This window comes from Bactrocera dorsalis, chromosome 2 (genome assembly GCF_023373825.1).
Source record: "Bactrocera dorsalis isolate Fly_Bdor chromosome 2, ASM2337382v1, whole genome shotgun sequence".
Taxonomy (NCBI): Eukaryota; Metazoa; Arthropoda; class Insecta; order Diptera; family Tephritidae; genus Bactrocera; species Bactrocera dorsalis.
Genome location: NC_064304.1, coordinates 65,379,445 through 65,405,577, shown reverse-complemented (window position 1 = coordinate 65,405,577; position 26,133 = coordinate 65,379,445). Strand labels below are relative to the sequence as shown.

Genomic DNA, 26,133 nt, shown 5'->3' with positions numbered 1-26,133 from the left:
GAACACAAAAATAAAGAAATTATTTTTATACTGATTTTTGAATCAATGTGATATCTGTACGCACATCAAGTAATAAATAGAGTCATTATTCGAATGCTACTAAATAAAAATTGAAAACAGAAAAGCCGAAAAAGTTTTTTCGTATTTTTTCAGTGCTACCAATCACATTGTGACATAGTGTTGAAAAGGTTAGACACATTTAACCAAAAAGTTAAATTCGGGGAAGTTGAAAAAAAAAATTACAGTTGTTCAAGAATGAGTGAAAATAATAAAGAAATTCGCTATATGCCACGCAAGACAATGAAATTTGTGAAGTTTACGGAGACGATGGTGTATCAATTCGTGTAGCCATCGTTGTGGCTCGTTCGCTTCCGTTTTGGAAATTTCGAAATGGTGGTCGACCAAAATGGTACATATTTGTTTGTTAGTATAAATATAAAAAAATTAGTTGAAGTTTGATTAGCAATACAAAAAGACTTTTCGACTACCAAATTTTTATTTGAACCCAACGTTCATTCAATATAAGCCACATTCATAGAGTGTTGAAATTCATATACATATATTGTGGCTCCAGCTATAAATCGCCATTTTGGACTTACTGTTATAACAGTGATTAGATTATTAGGTATCCATATGAACCGAAAGTCCGAAATTATATGCGACATATTCCAGAGAAAGATGCTCCTGGTTTTTATTAAGTTACCTATAATTTTTCACGCCCATTGGCTAAGTTTTACATCGCATCCCTTGAAACCTTCAAATTCCATTTTTTTGTTAAACTGTATGCGTCTTTTCTTTTTGTCCTAGTTTGGAGGTTAGTCGTATTGCTTTAGACTTTTTCGTTGATGTTTTTGAGCCCACTGTCAGCAAGCCCAAGGCCGAGATCCGAGAGGGCCTAGGAATGTTCTGAAAGCGATATTTAGTGATTCAAAAGTTATTGGAGAATTTTCGCTATACACCCTACAAAGGAAATTTTACCAGATTCTGTGAGGAGGCGAAGAGTCGGCGTCAGCTGCTAGTATCCAAGCAATATGTTGAAGGTAACAACTTCCATTGCCTTAATTATGTAGAAGCAATTAGGGGCCCTGATAAGGTACTTATACGCGAATTGCGACCTGAATTGTTATGCGTTTTGACTCTTCGTAACCTTCCATATGTGATAACATAAATTAACATAGTACAAAAAGCAGGAAATTATGAAGAACTCGCAAACTTTGTTAAAAACAAATACTCTAAGAATAGAAATGAAATTAAAAGCCGATATCCTGATTCGAGCACATTTAAAACGGATGCACCTAATCATGCTGACTATCAACCTATATATCCACAATATCCTCAGCCATTACAGTTTAATTTTAACCAGTGGTATACCAACAAAGACAAGTTTATACGAGTACACAGCAAAGTTCTAATAAACAACTTAGTACGGACGATCCAAACAGATATATGATCGCACTTAACCCTTTTATATTACGCCAACAACTCTTACTCGAAACAAGGTATCAAGCGACATAGCTCATCAGACAGCTTAGCAATGCTGCAAAAAAAAGTTCTATTGATAAACTTAGATTACAACACGAACATTTCTTTTGAACCAGAGTACCTTGACTACAACCAATACCCACGCCAGTATAACAGTGGGCAACAAGAGGAATTACCCCACAAAATCAAAATAATTTTTTATTCACTGCAAATTTGGTATTGAACTATATCAATATCGCCGTATACCTCGCACAGCTCATTATTCCATCGACTGCCGTTGGCAATTCGCAAAGGACCATGTCGAAGGCACCGTAGAAAAGAAACCGATTAACGAGGCTTCTTCTTCTTCGTTTAGAATAGCGTGCCAATCGTTTCTTCTTTTAGCAATTTAAAGCCAGTTCCACATACCAAATGTAGCCAAGTCCTTTTTCACCTGATCTCTTCAAACCAGTGGAGGTCTTCCTCATTCCTTGCTTCCGTCGGTGGGTACTGCTGTCGAATCTTACGTACGACATGACGTAGTCAGCGCAGCCGCTGTCTCGTAATTCGCTGAACTATGTCAACGTCGTCGTATAACTCGTACAGCTCATCGTTCCATCGAATGCGATATTCGCTGTTACCAATGCGCAAAGGAAAACATATCTTCCGCACAAACTTTTCCTCAAAAACTCTTAACGTCGACTCATCAGATACTGTCTTTATTCACCATAGAGTAGGACGGAAATAATGAGCTGCTTTTGACAGCAGGAAACATGAGCTGTCTTTATGCCGCGATGTTTGAGTTTGGTGCCCCCATAAAACTTGACTTGAACAAACGTTGAGCAATACCAAAAGCTCCGTCAGTATCAGGAAGGACCTCTCCGAGCCGTTCGATAGCAAACAAGGTTTCAGACAAGGCGACCCCCAATCTTCCGACTTTTTCAATCTGCTACTGGAGATTATGATTCGAGCTGCTGAACTTAATCGAGCAGGTACAATCTTCTATAAAAGTGTACAGCTGCTAGCGTACGCCGATGATGTTGATATTATTAGTCTCAACGCGCTGTTAGTTCTGCTTCTTCCAGACATGATAAGGCAGCCAAGAAAATGGACCTGACAGTGAACGAGAGGAAGACCAAATATCTCCTGTCATCAAATAAACAGTCGTCGACCTTTCGACTTGGTTACCACGTCACTTTTGACAGTCATATCTTCGAAGTTGTAGATAATTTCGTAAATCTTGGAAGGTGGGGTGCTATAAGGCCATCGGCAATAAAGCCATATGGCTTTATTTCCCAACAAGTGGGGAAATAGGGGCATATGGCTTTATTTCACCGCACGTTGAGAAATAGAGCCATACTCATTTTTTTACACATGAGCACTAAGGCCATAATCATATTTCTGTCAACTGAGTAATAAAGTCATACTGACTTTGGCAACCCTCTTGCATTTCAGAAGTGCATATAGATAACAGTATGTAATGACATTTCACATCATATGTTTGCTACAACCACGTGCCGATCATCCAACACACATTACTTCTTTACTTTCCGCGTGTTAGAAAAAAATTTGGATTTTGAAATGGCAGATGATACTATTTGTCTATATAAGATATCGAAGAAGAACAGCAAGTGCTTAAATTTAAATATGAAAGAAATAATGTGAAATAGTATTATTGTTATGAGAAGAATTGTAGTGTTGGAGTTGTTGTTGAATTTAATAGTAACAACAAATATTGCCGTAAAGTGAACAAAAGTAAAGTGCATAATCATGGTCCACAAAATGAATTTCTGAAGAAGTTGGAAATAATGAATAATATTAAAAATGAAGTAAAAGAAGCTCCATTGAAGGTCAAAGGTCATCCGTCCGTGCTATTTTTGACGATAACTGCAAGAAATTTAAAGAGGCAGCACCTTCAGTTGAATTTGGAAAAATGCGCAGCCAACTGTTTAATATAAAACATGAACAATTCCCCAAAGCCCCAACTAATTATCAAGATATTATTTCCGTGTTTAACAATGCAAACGTCCATAAACATTTTGGTGTATCAAGGCATGACAACGCAAGCAAATTTTATATTGATACAGTATTGTCAGGAAAATTTTCATACACTATATTTGCGTCACCAACAATTACCAACGCTTTGCAATTCAATAGTGCAACGGAGCAACGCACTTATATAATGGATGGGACTTTTAATATCCTTCCAGCTTCTAAGATATTTAAACAATTGCTTATACTTCATATAATTCATGCAGAACATGTAAGTTTATTAAATTTATTAAGAACATCTATCCATTTTTAATAATGATTTCATACATTCCTGCTTTTAGGCATATCCGTTTGATGTCAACAAAATCGGAGGAGGCATATACACACTTATTTCAATATCTGAAATCAAATGTGTTGGACTTGCATCCAAAAACCGTAATCACTGATTTTGAAAGTGGATTACGTAACGCAGTAAAAAATGTGTACCCAACAGTTAAAATGGTGGGCTGCTGGTTCCATTACACAAACGCTTTACGAAGAAAAGCATCTAAAATCCATGGTTTTATAGCAAAGCTCAATCAAGATAAAGAAGCCAAAAATCTATTTAATAAATTTCTTTATTTGCCTTTATTGAAAGCCGAGCATATAATAGCAGCACATAAAATTTTAACGAATGAGGCCGAGAATCCCAAATATATGGCAAGAAGTAATAACGAAAGTTATTTTCAGCCGTTTCTAAAACATTTCAATATGCAGTGGATTAAGAAAGTAAGTATGTTACGTAAGAGTAACGTTTTTGTAGAGTTTTACAGCACAAATATAAATATGTATAAGTTTTACATTTCATTTCTTTTATATTTTTAGATAAAGCCAATAAATTTTTCCGTATACGGAGAGCCCATAAAAACCAGCAACTCCGCGGAAGGCTTTCACAGCCAATTGAACATGAAACTTCCGAAACATGGAATTTTTTATAAATACTTAGACATGTTGTGCGATTTAGATGTAGCATTAAATCAATATCGGGGTCTGTATCTGTTTATAGAGATAAAAATACTTATTTTGAAAAGCGCAATGAATTTATTGAAAAGCGTATTAGGTTATTGAAACAAAATCGAATCACATTAACCGATATTCTCACTCAGTTTTCTAAAATGGAAAAGTGTATGATTTCAAAAGAATTTATAAATGAAATTCATAGCAGCGACGAAGAATCAAATAATAATGCAGAGGATAATGAAACAGAAGAAAGTTATTCGCAAAATCAAAAAATTGTTTGTGTTATATGTTGCGAAGAAGAAAGACAATTACTGTTTGAACCATGCAAACATTTTAAAGTTTGTCAATCCTGCTATCAACATATGACAGAAAATTCAAAAAATAAAAAAACTAACATTTTGTGTCCAATTTGTCATAGAGTTGTTAAAAACACTGTATTCATATATTATTAAAATTGAAATATTTTGTTAAAACAGAATGAATTTCGTACATCTATATAAATAAAAATGAATCGAAAAAAAATTAGGAACGCTCATAACTAAAAACAGCCCTTTTCTTTTTCTCATGCAAACGAATGAATGTTTGTTCGTTAGTAATGCTAAGAGAACGGCTGAACCAATATTGATGAAATTTTAAGAGGTTGTTCGTTGTGGATCGGGAAAGGTTCAAAAATGAAAAACCTGTATGTCTTTCATGAGAAAAAGTCGGAAAATTGAACAATTCCAAAAAGTCAATTTTTTCCATACAAATTTTTTATTCAATATTTTTGAAAATTATTCAGTGAAAATGTTATGTGTTTTTTACAAAAAGTGATTAATTACAGATTGAAATTTGTCACGATGCCATGAAGAGGTCGCGCTAATATCGGTCGGCGTTCTTTTTGGCATCAACATACATTAGCAACCCAAGGCACATGAACGAGTACTCTCAGGATGCGATGACACACGTGCGGTATTATCGGTCGCGATCAATCAGAAAGCGATCGTCATGATGTCACAGCATGACTTTTCAAGCAACAGCTTCGATGGACATTATCTTGAAGCAACGTTAGATGCTAGATGTACTCTGTTGAGTGACAAAAGAGAGGTTTGCCGCACGCACACATTCTTCTTTGGATGTTGGAAGGTGGTTACACCAGATCAAATTGATGAAATCATTCAATCATGCGGAAATTCCTGATGTAAAGAAAGATCCAGTATTATACGAACTGATGAAAAACAATATGGTTCATGGACCTTGCGGACACCACAATGCCACTGCGGTTTGCATGTCTGTCAATAAAGGCACGAAACAGTATCCACATGCTTTTCTTTCGGAAACACAAACTATAAATGATGGATATCCACTCTATCGGCGTCGCTCACCAGACGACAATGGCAGAACATTTAGCATTCAATTTAGAGGCGTGAGTATCGAAGTTGAAAACCATCGATCGTACCATATTCGCCACTGTTGTCTAATTCACATTCAAAATTCATGTCAATGTTGAGTATTGCAGTTTAGTGTAATCGATAAAATAATTTGTAAATACGTTACCAAAGGAATCAACATGGCGATTATTGGTCTTGAACGATACGGTCGATACGTAACCTGCAATAAAGCGCTTTGTAGGATATTTAGTTTTGCAATTCATGAACGTTTTCCGACTGTTGTGCGTCTCGCAGTTAATTTGGAGAATGGCCAAAGAGTGTATTTCATCCCAGAGAATACAGTATAGCCAGTGGAAACATCGCCAGCAACAAAATTAACATTGGCGAGTTTTTTCTTAACTTTCGTCAGTGATGTGTTTGTGAGAACATTGCTCTATTCGAAAATACCTTGATATTGTACATGGAATGCATCGTCGAATAGTTACGCAGAAAGCAAGGCCAACCAGTAGATTGACATCCAGGTGTCTTATCAACTAATGCATTAGGACGAATTTACACAATCCACCCGAAGAACGACGATTGCTTCTACTTCGGTTGCTTTTGATTAATGTACGCGGTTCAACTTTATTTGAGTCATTGCTTACTGCGAATGGTTCGATGTGTGCAAGTTTTGGAGAAGTAAGCCAGCAATTACAAATGCTGGAACACGCTAATTACTGGAATGAAAATGAAGTTCGCACTTTTCGATATAAACATCGACATTGTCATTTTACATCGTCTTCGCTAAAAATTGGAAATGGTACAATTTCGGTTGATACTTCCGGTGGTTCGACACCAATTCCATCTTCCCTTTATCAATTCACGAAAGATGAACTCATCACAAATGTTCGGACATTGGCCAAATTATCGTAACTACGATTCCTTAAGTGCACGCGCAATGTTAGCTGCCAAAAATACCGATGTTGTTGACTTCAACTGGAAGATTCAAAGTCAAATTCCGGGAGACTTGCGCTCATATAAATCGATCGATCGTCTTGACTATGAAGACCACGCCGTGAATTATCCAGTGGTATTCCTAAATTCTTTGGACAGGCTTGGTATGCCACCGCATCATTTGCGTCTCAAAGTAGGATCCGTCGTTATTATGTTTCCCCAATCTTCATGCGCCGAAACTGTGTAATGGAACCCGACTGATTGTGACGCACCTATCGAATACAAGGGGACAGAATGCTTGATCCTACGAATCCCTTTGATTTCTAACGATTTGCCATTTCAGTTCAAACGTATTCCGTTTCCGTAGCGTGATCACGAGGTGGGAAACCATCTTTTCTGTACACCAGAACAGAAACCGAAAAATGTTGTTTATAAAGCTGCGTTTTCATTTCAAACTACATAATTTCACGCAGGACAACGGCTGCGGGGTCAGCTAGTTTGTAATAAAAAGAAATCAAGAATTAAAGAGAAACCTAACGGTTGACATACACAGAAATTTTTAAATTAAAGTTTATACCTTCATCAAACCTTTTTTTGGACAAAAAAGTGTCATTATTTCGCTTTCAATAGTTTATGAAAAAATGTGAGTATATCAGGATAGTTCGGCGGCAGGATGTGATTACTCTCCTTTGCCACGTCGGGCGCCGCGCCGTACATGCGCCGCGCAGTGCTCCCGTCCCCGCGCTGTGCCGCTTTTTTTTTTGAAAGATAAATGTAAATGTTTAAAAATGAGAAATAAAGCCATAATGCTTTTAAAATTCTCATCCCTTAAAATGAAAAAAAGGAAATAAAGCCATGATGATTTTATTGCCTAATTGTGTTTGGAAATAAAGCCATATCAAAAATTTGGCATTGTTTCACATTTAAATGTGAAATAAAGCCGTTATGGCTTTATTGCCGATGGCCTTATAGCACCCCACCATCTTGGAACCATCATAACAGCGACAACAATTTTAGCCTAGAAATTTTACGCAGAATATCTCTTGCCAACAGATGCTTCTTCGGACACTTGTAGGCAATTGAGAAGTAAAGTCCTCTTTCGACGAACAAAAACCAAACTCTATAAGTCACTCATTATTCCCGTCCTGCTGTATGTAGCAGAGGCGTGGACGATGACAACATCTGATGAGTCGACGTTACGAGTTTATGAGATAAAGGTTCTGCGAAAGATTTATGGTCCTTTGCACTTTGGTCACGGCAAATATCGCCTTCGATGGTATGATGAGCTGTATGAGATATACGACGATATTGACATAGTTCAGCGAATTAAGAGACAATGGCTACACTGGCTAGGTCATGTCGTCCGAAAGGACGAAAGCACTCCAGCTCTGAAATTATCTACAACTTCAAAGTTATGACTGTCAACAGTGACGTGAGTGCCAAGTCGCGAGTGCGACGACTGTTTGATTGATGACAGGAGATATTTCGTCTTGCCCTCGTTCACTGCCAGATCCATTTCTTTTGCTTCCTTGTCCAGTCTGGAGAAAGCAGAACTAACGGCGCGGGATGATATCAATATCATCGGCATACGCCAGTAGTTGTACGCTCTTGTAGAAGATGGTACCTTCTCTGTTGAGTTCTGCAGCTCGAACTATTTTCTCCAGAAGCAGGTTGAAAAAGTCGCACGATAGGGAATCGCCTTGTCTGAAACTTCGTGTTTCATTCATGCCACTGTAAATTTCCATTTCAGGTGACGATATGTAGTAGTATTATATGGAAGTTGGTAGTATGGACCCGATTTTATTTATTTTTTCCAATACCACATGTTGTTAGCACATGACTTACTAAAAAACTAATCGTATAGAGTAAAGTCAGCCGGAAGATCGAAAATCCTGATATTAGTTATATGGTGATGTTTAAATAAGTTAAGCCTCCCCACTCTACCCGGGAAAAACTGGCGGATCCTAGCAAGGCATAGATTAATGCACCACAGTCGATGAAACCATAAAACAACACAACACCAACTCAACTCACTACTCCAGTCACCAACACACTCAACAAAAAGGATGGACATCGGGAGGCTAGATTCATACTTTATACATCGTTACGAGCATCCGTACTTATATTCGCATTCAAATTGTTCGTTTTCAACACTCGCTCGCGCGCTATATACATACGTTCTCGTTTAAGTCGATTACTTAAATAATTAAAATACTTAATTCTACGGAAAACGAATACTTGTATAAAGTTAAAGATTTCGTATTAAACATCAGAAATGCAATTCAGTAATATTTTGCAAATAAACAATACCAATGTTGCTCAATAAAGTTCGTTTCCAAAAATTACAACTACAACACATTCCGTCGGCACTAAACCAGAGCGGAAGCCATGCCACCGTAATGTAAACCGTTTCTTGACCAACCTGAGGTTTGCACTGATTATTGCTTACGTTATCATAACGGAGTATATAGAAATAAGTACAACAAGGTGCGTTCCAAAGAAATCATGATGGCGACCTGGTGGCGCCATCTACAAGGAATGTCGCAAAAGAAACAAGACTGTTAAAAAAACAGCAAAAAATTAATATTTTTCAAAAGTTATATTTTTGTATTCAAAGTAGTTTCCTTGTGCTTCGATACAGCGTTTAGCCCGGTAAATTAGCATTTCAAATGAGTGTTTAAGGTAATTTTTCGGAACAGTCACCGATTAAACCTCGTATTGAGCAGTTTAGTTAGCGTCTTTCTCCGAGTTTACAGCTATTCATATAGCTCTCTTTTGGTTCTTTCTTTTTTTGCACCCCGGTAATACTTATTTAAGTGAGAAATATAATCCAATACTTATATAAGTGTATTATAATTTTTCCACTATGCCCCCGGTGGGCTTCCAGATTGGGGACAACAGGTTTGCTGCGCTGGCCCAAGGTCACCAACCAAAACGTAAAAAATCGTATCAAAAACTGCAAAATGCTTTTCCTGACTTACCGCCAATAAAAAGTGATGACCGAAAGTATATAGTGATTAAATCCGATGAGAATACTACACCCCTTTCGAAGGTTTCTTGTTTTCGTGTTTACAATGCCTTACTCACCGTGAGCAAAGATATAAACAAAATTAGTGAATTACGCGACGGCAGCCTATTACTGCTAGTGAAAAATAAGCAAGTAGCAGAAAAGTTTATAAAAACGAAATGTCTTTTCAACATTGGCGCTGTTAGCGCTAGCTATCATCAACATCTTAATTGTAACAAAGGCACCATTTATGCACTGTTTTTAAACGATGTGCCTGAAGCGAAATAATAGAAGGACTGAGTTCTTACGAAGTTTCCGCGGTTTATAAGTTCACTCGCAAAGTTGAAGGTGTTATAAAGCCTACTGGTGTTGCTAATATCATTTAACAGTTATTCCCTTCCAAACAAAATAAACATCGCATGGAGGATGACCTCTGTGCGACCGTACGTGCCTAATCCAATGCGCTGCAGGTCATGCCAGAAATTGGGTCATACGCAAAAACATTGTAAAGGTTCCCCAACATGCGAAATTTGCAATTTTGCTTCTCCACACGATAATGACTGCATCTGAGTTATGTGTGCGAATTGTTCTGGCGAGCATCGCTCTTCTGACTATACGTTTCCAAAGTATATGCAAACTAAAGAAATTTTAAAAATAAAGACACTAGAAAAGTGCAGTATACGCAAAGCCCTCAAAAAGTATACAGGAAATACTTCCCTCCCTTCCCTCACTGCTAGCTTTGCACATGTGCTTCAACCTACAAAAGAGGTATCCTCTGTAACCACCACACCAACAAAAATTTCAGCCATCAACAATTCCACAAAATCTAAAAATACTCATAGAACTGCCGACAATGACTTGCCTAGTACATCAAAACAAAACGCAGTGGTCACCTCTGCACCCAACTCATCAATAAAATCTTTAACTAGCAAAAATCACTCACCAAACGCCAACAATAAGCATATTTCCATCAACAAGCCTACATCGATCAGTTCAGACTACAACAACGTCTCACATTCAGCTAAAAATATCAGCGACAACTGTACCCAACAAGACTCTTTCTTAAAACCCAAACTTTTCAGTCCAACAACAGCCTCTTTCATTTCTAACAACTTCCAACTCCTTAAACTCGCTAAATAAATATACTGATTTCAAAAATACTACTACCAACACTACTGTGCAATCTAATCCACCTAATCACGAAAATCTCTTTCCAACAACAAGCATTTCCAACGATAATCAATACTCTACTGAACATACTGAACAAATAGAAATTGACTCTGAATAAATACGCTTAGCTTTTACTTTCTTTTGAACTAGTACTCAATTGATGACAATCAGCTTCAACTGACTGCTCATATGAGTTGAAATTCTAGCTCTCTTCTGTTTCCCTTTTTCTTTTTTTCCTACATAGTTCTTATGATTCCAATATTGAAATGGAATTTAAACGGCTACACTAATAATTACAATGAGCTTCAATTATTAATACAAGATCATACTCCAGCTATTATACTCTTAAATGAAAGTCACATCTCTTTCAACTTGTCGGCTTTTACTCCTGAGCAGTACATTGGCATGTTTCACAATCTTCCACATATTAGCACAAGTAAAAGAGGCATTGCGATTCTCATAAGAAGAGATATTCGACACAAAATTAATGCCATTCAATCCAACTTGCTGGCTATGTCGATCGAAATTATCTCAAACAAACCAAACCCAGTACAGACATCCTGCAATTAATCAACCAAGCTGCTACTCCTTTAATTTTCGCTGGTGATTTTAATGCATGGAGTCCACTATGGGGCTCTCCAATAGCCAACAAGAGGGGCAAATGCATTGAAGATGCTTTACTTTCCTCTAACTTAATATGTTTGAATAACGGATCCCCGACACACTTTTCCGCTCACTCCACTTTTTCCCATGTAGATCTTACAATGTGCACCGACACACTTGGCACAGAGTGCGAATGGAGTATACTCGATCACCTGCATGGAAGCGATCACTTCCCCATTGTACTAAAATTTCACCTAGATTCTACAACTAAAAACCACAAAATAAATAAGGTATTCAAAACTGATTACGCTGATTGGGAGAAGTTTCAGACACATTGCGAGATAAATGGCAATAATACCCCAATATCTGACAACCCTAACCACCGAGTTTAACAAAAATGATTCGTTCAGCAGCGAATGTTAACATTCCTCATACAAAGCCAACAGCAAGTTCAAAGAGTGTTCCTTGGTGGAATCAAGAAATTGCTGAATTGCGGGCAGAAAAACAGACAGCTTGGTATGAATACAAACAGGCTCGATCACTAGTCAACTTAATATCTTTCAGGAAAGCCAATGCTCTTTTCCGTCGTTGCGCGAAACAGGCCAAGCGTAAATGTTTTCAGGATTTCACAAGCAAAATAAATCCTTCGTCTAGTCCTAAGTTAATATGGAACGCTTTAAAAAAACTTTCTGGAGTGCCTAGAAATCTAACCATTCAATGCGTAACTGGGCCAACAGGTTTGGTAACCAATCCATCCGAAATTTCCGAGTTATTTGCAAACCACTATTCTGAAACAAGTTCAGATATTTCATTCAGCACACAGTTTCAAACCTCTAAAACCACCACACTGTCCGACACTTCCTACCCTGTCTCCCCTCTTTCTTTTTCTGCTAGACAAATAGAAACCAGCATTTCACTGTGTGAATTCGAGTTCGTTGCATCTACCGTTAAGGGTAAGTCCCCGGGGCAAGATAAAATTTCTTATCCAATTATCAGACATATGCCGAAAAGTCTCAAGCTCCGATTGGTAAAGCTTTATAACAAAATTTTCAATACAGGTGTCTACCCCCAATTTTGGAAAAGGTCCTGTGTTATACCAATACTTAAACCACACAAATCCTCCGATGAACTTGCTAACTATAGGCCGATTTATGGGCAAAATTTTGGAAAAGATCGTGGCTAACCGCTTGATGTGGTATGCTCAGCGAAACAAGTTCATATCACCGAATCGCCTACAAAAAAGGTCAAGGCACGTTAGATGCTTTAATCCAACTAGACTACTTCATTACTAACGCTTTGTCCAGCAAAAACCACGTGTCCGTACTATCTCTGGACTTTCACAGAGCTTTCGACAAAATTGGAGCCCATATTATTATTCGACAACTTACTAACTTTCTCACAAACAGAAAACTCAAAGTCAACGTAAATGGTTTTCTTTCTTCAACACTCCCGCTTTCTAATGGTACGCCGCAAGGCTCACCTCTTTCAGCCTTCCTTTTTATACTCTCGCAACAAAGTTGCTAAGGAGAGTATTATAGTTTTGTTCACATAACGGTTGTTTTAAGCCCTAAAACTAAAAGAGTCAGATCTAGGGTTATATATACCAAAGTGATCAGGCTGACGAGTAGAGTTGAAATCCGGATGTCTGTCTGACCGTCCGTCTGTCTGTCCGTCCGTCCGTCCGTGCAAGCTGTAACTTGAGTAAAAAATGAGATATCATGATGAAACTTGGTACACGTATTTCTTGGCTCCATAAGAAGGTTAAGTTCGAAGATGGGCAAAATCGGTCCACTGCCACGCCCACAAAATGGCGGAAACCTAAGTCCTATAAAGTGTCATAACTAAGCCATAAATAAAGATATTAAAGTGAAATTTGGCACAAAGGATCGCATTAGGGAGGGGCATATTTGGACGTAATCTTCTTGGAAAAGTGGGCGTAGCCCCGCCCCCTACTAAGTTTTTTGTACATATCTCGGAAACTACTATAGCTATGTCAACCAAACTCTATAGAGACGTTTCCTTCAGGCATTTCCATATACAGTTCAAAAATGGAAGAAATCGGATAATAACCACTAGGGTGGGTCGATTCCGGAATTTTTTCGATTCGGTATTTCTAATAGTGCGGAAAAGTTGCCTTAGTACTTCCTGATTCCAATGCAACTTTTTGTTTTGAGATCGGATTGCATCTTCAACCCGAACCTCGGCCTTGAAATTTCGGAAATTCGCCTAAAATCGTGAAATTGTCTACCTATCACCTGAAATACGCATCTCATGGCAAAATGTATAAAACAAAAGTTATTTGTCACGTCATTTGCTACCGAAATGGTATATGTGATCATGGCCGTAGGACGAGATACGAGCGAAAAGGCGGCGCACCACAGCGCAAGGTCAAAATTGTTGCAGCTCTCAGCTAACCTGTATTGGTCACGCAGAACCCACGAGTGGAGGTAGCTGCTCTTCGGGTTCCTCCCAAGCCCAACCCAACCAACCAACCATATGTCAGGCTTGTTTTAGTCTGAATCTGTGTCAAATTTATTGATAAAGTCAGATTTTGTACTAAACTTTGGCACTTGTTGCCTAGATTTCAGTGTAGAGCGTATAAAAAGATCACGAGATTGGGGGCCAATAACTTTAGAAGATGCCTCTGTCACCAGTTTGACGATTCTCTCGACTGCCACGGTGTGAGAGGGGAATTCACTAAATTTCCATACCTCTGCAGTGTCTCCCGACAGCCCTTTTATGAGTTCTTCGCTAGAAACTGAACAAAGAACTGGTGGAACAGTCAAGGTAATAGTCTTCCAGTTAATCATATCGTAATAAGTATTATCTTTGAAATTCAGCTTTGGTACTTTATTACATCTAACTCTTCCATTTATGGTGTCAGACTCTGCTTCTCTGGCTGCCAGAAGACGGTCAAGGGCCAACTTTCTGACTTCTATCCGTTCGTCAGTCATCATTCTAAGGAGAATGTTTTCTGGAAGAGCAAAGAAAGCATTCTGTTGAATGGATGAATCGACAACCTTGCGCAGTTTAGCGGGTAAGTATCTCGACCTTTGAATTGCAGCATAGAGATGGCGCGAGCCATCTTTGATTGAACTGTTGAATCTTATTGAGAACCACAAAGGTGAGTAAACTGTAAGTATGTACTTGACCAAAATCTTTATTTCCTTTGTTGGTTTGTCAGTAGAAATGTATAATCTCAGAATTCTATTTGCACAGGTGAGCCAGCGAGATTTGCACATGTTACCTGGATGCATCGACGCTAAATCTGAGGAACATTGACCGGAAATAACAGCTTCTGATATTTTATAGAGATAAGCTTGGTCTGTGCTAAGTTGGGTCGGATTAATAACCTCAGAAGGTCATTGGCAGGATGGAAAACTTTCAAATTTGACAACAGGCAACTTCTCACAATAAGGGAGCAGTTTACCTATGTCGCCAGAGAATGTATTTGGACTCTTTGAGACACCATCTATGTGTTGGAAAAGAGCACGGAATGGAAGTTCGTTGAAATGTAGAAGACAAACAACCCACTGTAATGGCATACCTATTCTTTCTTCTAGTTTCCGAATGATTCCACCTTTCCAACCTGTGTTCGTGTTGGTGCCATCAGCATCGACAACTTCTAGATGTTCCACATCAACTGAATTGTCTTGTAAATGTTGCCATATAGCTTGCGTCTCATCCTCAGCTGACCCGGAAGGAGAAGTGACGTGGCCAAAGTAATGACAAGCAGGTTCCGCTATAAGAGAAATATGTTCCTCTTTGACAGTGTCGCGGTAGTGCTTTTCACCTTCGCTGACTTGTGCAAGTGTATTGTCTTTGCGGCCGTCAAAATACAGCCCATATACAGAGTCAATACTTTCGGTGTTTTGGAGCTTAACTCTAACACTTTTTTTGCCCGACTAATCTTGCATTTGTCAGTGACAAAGCTAGCCTGATCCTCTGTTATCAAACCTGCTTTTTTGGCATCCAGAAAAGCAGATGAAACAATCAAGGCCGCTGCTCTATCACTTACTTTAAATCTTTGGGCAGCTAAAGCAGTGAGTTCTAATACTAGTACTGGCTGATCTGAATGGTCACGTGTTCTAGCTGATACCTTTCAGGTAAGTGTTGATGTTGAATGACGTTTTGAAAGCTTTTCTTTACGTTCATTTTTCTTTGTAATCTTTTTTGTTTCAGGTAGATCAACACTTCCAATGCGACCAATTCTTGTGGTTCTCTGGTCCAAGGGAAATGGTTGTTCAATGACAGGAACTTTCCTTTCCTTTGGACAAGTGCAAGAAGAGAAATAAATGCATTTACAAGCAGCGATGTCAAATAATTTTCCGGCAGAAGAGACAAAGTCGTCTCTTTTAGAGCTCAAACCTATTGGGTTCCTTAAAAACATTTTTTTAAGAGTCAGAAATTTCTTATGGTATGTGGTGAGCATTTGTACAACTCTGGTGTGTGAAACTATCGGAATAGATGACTTTTTGAAAGTATTTTCAACCTTTTTTGCAACTATTTCTGTAACCTCTTTACTCCTAGGTTCATAGTTGTCGCCTCGGAGTCGCCCTATACCAAATCTTTCAAGCTGATAACACAAAAGAACATCATGGTAAGTAGGTAACTGGGACTCAGAGAGATTGTACGGATATATGCCAAACACAGCACATTTCTGTCTAAATTTAAATTTAGATACAGACATTTTGAGTTCTGTGTTTTGTTGAGAGAATATAAGTGATAGCACCTGGCGAAATCAACGACAAGAGTGAAGGAACTCGATGAAAAAATATTTATGTGGAGACCAGTCCGAATGTGTCGTATGGCGCAGGAAAATGAATGTAAGTGATAGAACTCGGCGAAATCACCGACAAGAGTGAAGAAACTCGATGAAAAAATATTTGTGTGGAGACCTATCCGAACGTGTCCTTTGGCGTAGGTGAATGAATGTGAGTGATAGCACTCGGCGAAATCAACGTCAAGAAGTGTGGCCGCAAGCCGATTTTCACCTTGCGCTGTGGCGCGCTGCCTTTTCGCTCGTATCTCGGGAACGGTTCGTCCTACGGCCATGATCACGTATACCATTTCGGTAGCAAATGACGTGACAAATAACTTTTGTTTCATACATTTTGCCATGAGATGCGTATTTCAGATGCTTGGTAGACAATTTCACGATTTTAGGCGAATTTCCGAAATTTCAAGGCCGAGGTTCGGGTTGAAGATGCAATCCGATCTCAAAACAAAAAGTTGCATTGGAATCAGGAAGTACTAAGGCAACTTTTCCGCACTATTAGAAATACCGAATCGAAAAAAGTCCGGAATCGACCCACCCTAATAACCACGCCCACCTCCCATACAAAGGTAATATTGAAAATCACTTAAAGTGCGTTAACCGATTAACAAGAAACGTCAGAAACACTAAACTTTTCGGAAGAAATGGCAGAAGGAAGCTGCACCCAGGCTTTTTTTAAAAATTGAAAATGGGCTTGGCGTCGCCCACTTATGGACCAAAAACGATATCTCAGGAACTACTGTACCGATTTCAATGAAAATCGGCATATAATATTTTCTTAACACCTTGATGACATGTACAAAATATGGGTGAAATCGGTTCACAACCGCGCCTTCTTCCAATATAACGCTATTTTGAATTCCATATGATGCCTTCTCTGTATAATATATACATTAGGAGCCAATGATGATAGCGGAATGAAACTTTTTACAAATACTGCATTTGAGTAGAGATATCGCTTGTGGAAAAATTGTCGTGATCGGACTATAACTTTTCAAGGTCCCCGATATCGAACACGAAGAACTCAGTGCCTAACCTAACCTAACCTAATTTTTCACCGAAAATATCGGTAAATCTCCCGGATAATGAAATCTCGATTATCACTTTATCATGCGAGAGTATAAAATGTTTGGTGACACCCGAACTTAGCCCTTCCTTACTTGTTATCATTGCTTTCGATGATATTAGTAGGATGATAAAAAATCACATAGGAGTTGAGCACCAGATATATGCTGACGATGTTCTAATCTACACAAAAGTCTCTGACGTTAATTTAGCTCAATCAATATTTACTAATATACTCGCCAGAATTGAGACTTGGTCACTGGAGTCTGGTGCTTCACTTTCTTTAGACAAAACACATATCCTTCATGTATGTAGGAAGCTAAATTGCAACGGTATTTCACTTACCCACAACCAAACTAACATCGAATGTAAAACACAGCAGAAAATACTAGGATTAATTTTTGACTCTGAGTATAACTTTAATGCTCACTGTAAATATGTCATAAACTCGTTAATGACACGATTAAATATTGTTAAATATCTCTCGTCTAAGCATTCATTTATTCATCCGAACACACTAGTCAATGTTGTCAGAGCTTTGCTAACTTCAAAAATAGATTATGGGCTCCCCATCTATGGCAATTGCTCCAAAAGCAGTATCAACCTTTTAAATGCACCATACCATTGCGCAATACGGCGAAGTCTGCGGGCCTTTCCAACCTCGCCAATAAAAACGATAATGGCAGAATCTGGTTTACCAACTATTCAAAATAACATTATAGATTCTTCGCTCCAAATTCTTGCGAAAACGGCTGAGAACACCAACCCATTACTAAATACAACTATCACCCATACCACGAAAAAAAGAAAAATTCCAAGAATACAATCGGCTATTTCGAGATGCTTAAGTTTCGCTGCAGAAAATAATATTTTACGGAACGCAAAATGCAAATCCACCACACGACATCCTCCCTGGCTGATCAATGACAAAATCCTACAGAATAAGCAAAACACACCAAACGTAGTCTTTCAACAAACCTTTGCTGAACTGGAATCTAATTATACAAATAATGGCTGGAAGCTATTGTTTACGGATGGCTCCAAGTCCATCGATTCCACTTCGTTAGCAGTTGTCTCTGCCACAGGAGAAATTATTTGCAATTGGCTTCTCCCCTCGACGAGCTCTGTATTTACCGCTGAAGGATCTGCTATCCTTCACGCAGTTAATCACGCAAAAAAGACTAAAGAAAAGTTCCTCATCTGTACAGACAGCAAATCGTGTATGTCTGCAATAACGTCTCCTTCCAATCGCAATCCCATAATAGAAGTTATCAGGGACGCGGTCATTGGTGCCCCTCAGAAAATCCAAGTAATGTGGATCCCTGGCCATGCTGGTATTTCAGGCAACCACTTTGCAGACCTCGCTGCGAAAAATGTAGCCAGGACTCCTGCATTAACATACTATGCCTCATCCAAGCAAGACATTTCTAACCTTATTAAGCACAAAAGGCATCAAAAAAACGCAAGCGAATGGAAAACATTTAAACATCACTACGCGGACATAAACCGAGCCAGAAATCGAATAATCTACTCGTCAACAGTTCCAACTAGCGCAATGAAGACATATACTCGATTAAGGATTGGACACACTATCATAACACACGCCCACTTACTATCGGGTAAAAGCCCATCCATTTGCCCCCTTTGCGAGGACACCGCTTCTATCAAACACTTACTCACACTCTGTCCGATGCTTCACTCAACAACCCACAACTCTGGCAACATTGATCTCATAAAACTACTAAGTGAACCTTCAGAAAAAAATGTTATGATTGTTTATAGATTCTTAAAAACCAACGATTTGTTAAAACATATTTAAGCAACTTATACCTTTACTAACCCTTAGCAAATAGAATTTTTTACCTAGTTATAATTATATTTATTATTATTATATTTATATAATAAAACTCTTTTTGTTATATGAATTATTATAAATAAATAAATAAATAAATAAATAAAATTTTTCGGAATGCTCTTGAGAATATCGGTCGTCGCCTTTTGGATAGCTGAAATGTCCTGAAACCAGTATCCTTTCATGAGCAAATGAAGTTTTCCAAATAGGTAAAAATTACAGGATGCCAGATCAGGTGAGTAGGGTGAGTGATTAATGGTTAATATGGAGTTTTTTGTCAAACAATCAGTGACAAGCATCGACCGATGACACGGCGTATTATCGTGCAACAGGCGCTGGGACCTTGCCTCACGGTATTGTGGTCGAACACGACGAATGCGTGACAAAAGACGCTTCATAACACCAGGGTAAAACACAGCATTAATCGTTTGGCCAGGTGGGACGAACTCTCGGTGTACAATACCCTCGGAATCGTAAAAACAAATCAGCATTGTCTTTATATGCATTTATATGCATTTTTCGACCGATGATCAAAAGCTGCTGTCTTTTTTTGATCGATTACATCGATTGTAGTTATCCAATTGTCTTAAAATTTTTGCGAAATGTCAAAAAGAGATAAAACTTTTTATTTCATATACCCACCAATAGGTGGCGCCACTAGAAACGGTTATATTTAAAAAGTTCTGTTTCTTTAGCGACAGACCTTGTATATGTATGTCGACTGGTGCGTTAGAATCTGCTATCTTTATCGATTGTCCAGTGAGAATTTCATGACATTTTATCTATTGGAAGTGAAGTTATAACGTTGAATTCTTTAAAAATCAAGCGAAATCATCATTGAAATTCATGGAATTGGAATTGAACATCTCCAAAACATCGATTTATCGCAGTTTGACCGAACACTTGCTCCGCACAAATTTACTGATGACCAAAAATTGCTCAGAATCCAACACTCGAAGGACATCATTAAAGCGCTTATTTGACCAAAAATGACATTTCAACCATTAACCACTTTCCGTATTCACCTGATATGGGACCGTGAGACTTCTTCCTTTTCGCCATACAAACGGCTTGCACCGGCACACTGGCCGCCACACCGACCAACGAGCTAAAACACTCGTTCGACATGCTTTTGGACCGTGCAAAAAGCTGGATTGAAGCAGAAAGAGACTATTTTGAATAAAGTAAATTGATTTTGCCGAAAAAAAACATTTGTTCTCTTGTTTCTTTTAAAGTCCTCTTTACTTTGGAACACACCTTGTAGTAAGTAAGAACTCGTACGTACATATGTAAGTTAATAGTAAATAAGCAAAATTTTGTATAAAAAGGAAATTATTCAATAAAGTAATCGAGTTCAACTTTGCAATTCATTCATTCTTGTGAAAAACTGTATTTAACATTCATAGTTCAGTACCATACTCCGAAATTCCAAAAATTAAAATAAAATAAATGAAACAAAACAGTTTCTAAATTACATAATTCGGCAAATCACATTTTTCAGACTATCAGCCCTATTCTCATGCCCTCACAATAGGCACCAACCTCACTACAATGATGTTTCTCACTATAGTGAGAGTTACTTTATTCTGGCGAAAATTCAAAAGCTCAAATGCTCACTATTCTCACAAATATCTGTGACGTGTGAAAGCAGGCATCATAATACAAAACATCTGTGTTTGTTTTGTTTTGCTTATTTGACATTTTTTAAAATATTGAGAATTGAGTGTTATTAGCATGGAGGAACTGTTATTTGTATATGCGGCAATTGTTGATGAGGAGGAATCGGGGGATAGGAGAAAAATTTGAAAGGGTTTGCGAGACAAAAGCGATCCCTTTACTATGCAAGACACTGCATTTATTAACACATTTCGATTCCCAAAATGGCTATGTAAATTGCTGATAAGTGAATTGGAGCCGTATGATGTGCAGAAGTCAAATATTGATCTGCGTTTCCTGACGAGTTTATATTTTTACGGGCATGGCTCGTATCAAAAATGCGTTGGTAATAATTATATGCTCTCTATCAGCCAATCAGCCTCAGTATCAAGAGCTCTGCACTTTATTTCAAAACTAATTGTTGATGTTAAGGGAAGTGAAATTTTTTTCCCTTCAAGCGCGCAGAATGTGTCAGATGCAAAGAAGGGGTAAGATAAATAAATAAAAATAAATATAAATAAATAAATAAATTTTTTCTTACAGATTTTACACGAAATTTGGGATCAAGGGCACAATCGGCGCAATCGGTTGTACCCATATTGGGATTGTTTCACCCTCAAGCACAGACGCCACTACCCTCTCTAACTTTTTATGAACCGGAAAGGATTTTACAGCCTTAATGTAGAAGCAGTACGTAATGTTCTATATTATACAAACTATTTACCAATCTTTCTATTAATACATATGTATATATTAGCATTTTTGGCAGGTTTGTGATCATCGACTTCTGTTCACCGCTGTCAACGCGAGATATCCCGGGTCTTGCCATGATTCTGGTATTTGAACCACATCCCCAACACGTATGCACCTCACAAATACCTATAACACGCAAAGTGTTTCGTGGTTGTTAGGCGACCAAGGATATCCATTGGAGCCATGGCTGTTAACGCCAGTCGCTGAACCTTCAAACGCAAGGGAAGTGCGTTACAATAAGTTGCACGCCAAAGCACGTAATACCATTGAGAGGGCCTTTGGTGTTTTGAAGTCATGATTCCAGTGCCTCTCAAAACACCGCACTCTTCATTCTTCTTCTTTACTGGCGTAGACACCGCTTACGCGATTATAGCCGAGTCAACAACAGCGCGCCAGTCGTTTCTTCTCTTCGCTACGTGGCGCCAATTGGATATTCCAAGCGAGGCCAGGTCCTTCTCCACTTGGTCTTTCCAACGTGCTTCCCGCGGCGGGTACTGCGTCGAATACTTTCAGAGCTGGAGTGTTTTCATCCATCCAGACATGACCTAGCCAGCGTAGCCGCTGTCTTTTAATTCGCTGAACTATGTCAATGTCGTCGTATATCTCGTACAGCTCATCATTCCATGAATGCGATATTCGCCGTGGCCAACGCGCAAAGGACCATAAATCTTTCGCAGAACTTTTCTCTCGAAAACTCGCAACGTCGACTCATCGGTTGTTGTCATCGTCCAAGCCTCTGCACCATATAGCAGGACGGGAATTATGAGCGACTTATAGAGTTTGGTTTTTGTTCGTCGAGAGAGGACTTTACTTTTCAATTGCCTACTCAGTCCGAAGTAGCACCTGTTGGCAAGAGTAATCCTGCGTTGGATTTCCAGGCTGACATTGTTGGTGGTTGTTGGTTATGTCTGTCAACAGTGACGTGAGATCCAAGTCGCGAGTGCGACGACTGTTTGTTTGATGACAAGAGATATTTCGTCTTGCCCTCGTTCACTGCCAGACCCATTTGTTTTGCTTCCTTGTTCAGTCTGGAGAAAGCAGAACTAACGGCGCTGGTGCTGAGACCGATGATATCAATATCATCGGCATACGCCAGCAGCTGTACACTCTTATAAAAGATTGTACCTGCTCGATTCAGTTCTGCAGCTCGAACTATTTTCTCCAGCAGCTGATTGAAAAAGTCGCACGATAGGGAGTCGCCTTGTTTGAAACCTTGTTTGGTATCAAACGGCTCGGAGAAGTCCTTCCCGATCCTGACGGAGCTTTTCGTGTTGCTCAACGTCAGTTTACACAGCCGTATTAGTTTTGCGGGGATACCAAATTCAGATATCGCGGCATAAAGGCAGCTCCTTTTCGTGCTGTCGAAAGCAGCTTTGAAATCGACGAATAGGTGGTGAGTGTCGATTCTCCTTTCACGGGTCTTTTCCAAGATTTGGATATGATGAATATCTGGTCGGTTGTTGATTTACCAGGTCTGAAGCCACACTGATAAGGTCCAATCAGTTTGTTGACGGTGCGCTTTAATCTTTCACACAATACGCTCGATAGAACCTTGTATGTGATGTTGAGGATGTTTATCCCACGGTAGTTGGCGCAGATTGTGGGGTCTCCTTTTTTATGGATTGGGCATAGCACACTTAAATTCCAATCGTTGGGCATGCTTTCATCCGACCATATTTTGCAAAGAAGCTGATGCATGCTCCTTATCAGTTCTTCGCCGCCGTGTTTGAATAGCTCGGCCGGCAATCCGTCGGCCCCTGCCGCTTTGTTGTTCTTCAGGCGGACAACTGCTATTCGAACTTCTTCATGGTCGGGTAATGGAACGTCTGCTCCATCGTCATCGATTGGGGAATCGGGTTCGCCTTCTCCTGGTGTTATGTGTTCACTGCCATTCAGCAGGCTGGAGAAGTGTTCCCTCCATAATCTAAGTATGCTCTGGGCATCGGTGGCTAGATCACCTTTGGGGGTTCTACAGGAGTATGCTCCGGTCTTGAAACCTTCTGTAAGTCGCCGCATCTTTTCGTAGAATTTTCGAGCATTACCCCTGTCGGCCAGCTTATCAAGCTGTTCGTACTCACGCATTTCGGCCTCTTTCTTCTTCTGTCTGCAAATGCATCTCGCTTCCCTCTTCAACTCTCCTTATCTATCCCATCCCGCACGTATTGTGGTCGATCGTAACGTTGCGAGGTAGGCAGCCTGTTTTCTCTCCGCTGCGACACGGCACTCCTCGTCGTACCAGCTGTTCTTTTGCACTTTCCGAAAACCAATGGTTTCGGTTGCAGCTGTACGTAAGGAGTTTGAAATGCCGTTCCACAGTTCCCTTATACCGAGTTGTTGACGAGTGCTCTCAGAGAGCAGGAGTGCAAGCCGAGTAGAAAATCTTCTAGCTGTCTATTGCGATTGCAGCTTCTCGACGTCGAACCTTCCTTGTGTTTGTTTGCGTGCGTTTTTTGCTTCACAGAGGCGGGTGCGAATCTTAGCTGCAACAAGATAGTGGTCCGAGTCGATGTTAGGACCTCGAAGCGCACGCACATCTAAAACACTGGAGACGTGTCTTCCGTCTATCACAACATGATCGATCTGGTTGGTGGTTTTTCGATCCGGAGACAGCCATGTAGCTTGATGTATCTTCTTATGCTGGAATCTAGTACTACAGATTACCATATTTCGGGCCCCGGCGAAATCGATCAGCCTCAACCCATTTGGGGATGTTTCCTCGTGGAGGCTGAATTCACCGACTGTAGTGCCAAAGATACCTTCTTTGCCCACCCTGGCGTTGAAGTCGCCAAGCACGATGATGATATCGTGGCGGGGGCATCTTTCATAAGTGCGCTCCAAGCACTCATAAAAAGCATCTTTGGTCACATCGTCCTTCTCTTCCGTCGGGGCGTGGGCGCAAATCAGCGATATGTTGAAGAACCTCGCTTTGATGCGGATTGTGGCTAGACGTTCATTCTCCGGAGTGAATGATAGTACTCGGCGACGGAGTCTCTCTCCCACCACGAATCCTACACCAAACTTGCGCTCCTTTATTTGGCCACTGTAGTAAATGTCACAAGGACCTACTCGTCTCTGTCCTTGTCCCGTCCATCGAATTTCTTGGACGGCGGTGATGTCAGCCTTTATCTTTGCGAGGACATCTACCAGCTGGGCAGCGGCACCTTCCCAATTAAGGGACCGGACATTCCAGGTGCATGCCCTCAAATCATAGTCCTTATTTCGTTTGCCATGGTCGTCATCAAAAGGGGGGCCTCTCATCCGCGGCTGTTGGTGTTTTTTTCATTTACGTTGCGGGTCAAAAACCCAGCGCACAACCCTATGCAGGGGATTTTTTCGCCTTCTCACTTTAGCTCGCCTTCAAACGGATGTTCTTAGGCTACCCAGAGGATACTTGGTCAAAGACCGGAAGTCGTGAGCTGCTTGAGTCATATGTAAAAGAATCGTTTCTGGCCACTCCCAAGTGAATGGCGATCAGAGAACTTTCCTCACTTGCGTGAACTTCTACACATGACTCCATCCTCCCTACACATGACTCCATCCGCGCAAAGGACCATAAATCTTTCTCAGAACTATTGTATCGAAAACTCGCAACGTCGACTCATTAGTTGTTGTCATTGTTCAAGCCTCTGCACCATATAGCAGGACGGGAATAATGAGTGACTTACAGAGCTCGATTTTTGTTCGTCGAGAGAGAACTTTACTTCGTCACGTGCAGGGCACACCGGCCAACGGTTAACCTGAGATGAAAGCCTCAGATGCCATTGTTGGAATTTATACCACACACAAAAACACTCAAAGGCGTCTGACTATAATCCGCAGTCCTACCAGTTAACAAACGCTCAAAATCGTCAATGGGCAGGAAAAGGTTTGTTCCTAAAAGCATGTAGAGCCATAGGGCTGCTTGAACACGACGGCCAACAAGACGCAAGGACTGTCATTTCATCCACATTTCAAAGAATGTTCTTTTTCATGTAATTAAAAAAAAATAAATAGTCCGACAAATATTAAATTAAAATATTACCTGATGACCCAAAGTCGCAACACCCGGCAATCCATCTACCGCTGCTGCCCCAAATGTTGTTATGGCTTGCTCCTCGAATGGAGTCATTCCACTTATCGGACGGCCTCCACCAGTCGATTGCGCATGTGTTTTCAGTTTGCGCGCTCGCGATCGCAACTGGTGTTTCCAATGCATTAATGACTATGGAAATATATGTATGTATTTTAATAATGTGACACAAACACAAGCATTTATTAACTTACCTCCTTCCACTTGGCTGCCGACCGAGTTGGGCCTCTTAAGGCATTTAAATTGTCTGCTAACTCCGACCAAAGTATTTGCAGCCCTTGAGGGTTGGTCGGAGTTAGCTTCCCGCGTTGCAACTCAGGATGCTGCTTGCAAAACATTATGTAATGTTGCAGCTGCTCCTGAGTTGTTCTCTCCGTTTTTGTACGCCTAGGAATATATAAAATTATTGTATATATATATACATAT

The 26,133-nt window shown here is 39.7% G+C and overlaps 1 long non-coding RNA gene across 3 annotated transcripts in view; it reads right to left on the bottom strand.

The window, feature by feature from the left end:
- Positions 1–26,133, bottom strand: part of LOC105233304 (uncharacterized) — a 1,563,509-nt gene that overhangs the window by 1,515,554 nt on the left and 21,822 nt on the right. The window contains exons 2-3 of one of the 3 annotated variants that reach the window (XR_007421866.1): positions 25,902–26,094; positions 25,660–25,839 (exon numbers count right to left, since the gene is read on the bottom strand). This is a non-coding gene — a long non-coding RNA (uncharacterized LOC105233304). Of the gene's footprint in view, positions 1–64; positions 907–978; positions 4,987–25,659; positions 25,840–25,901; positions 26,095–26,133 lie in introns of those variants that run through there. The other 2 variants (XR_007421868.1, XR_007421867.1) reach the window with 2 other exon arrangements.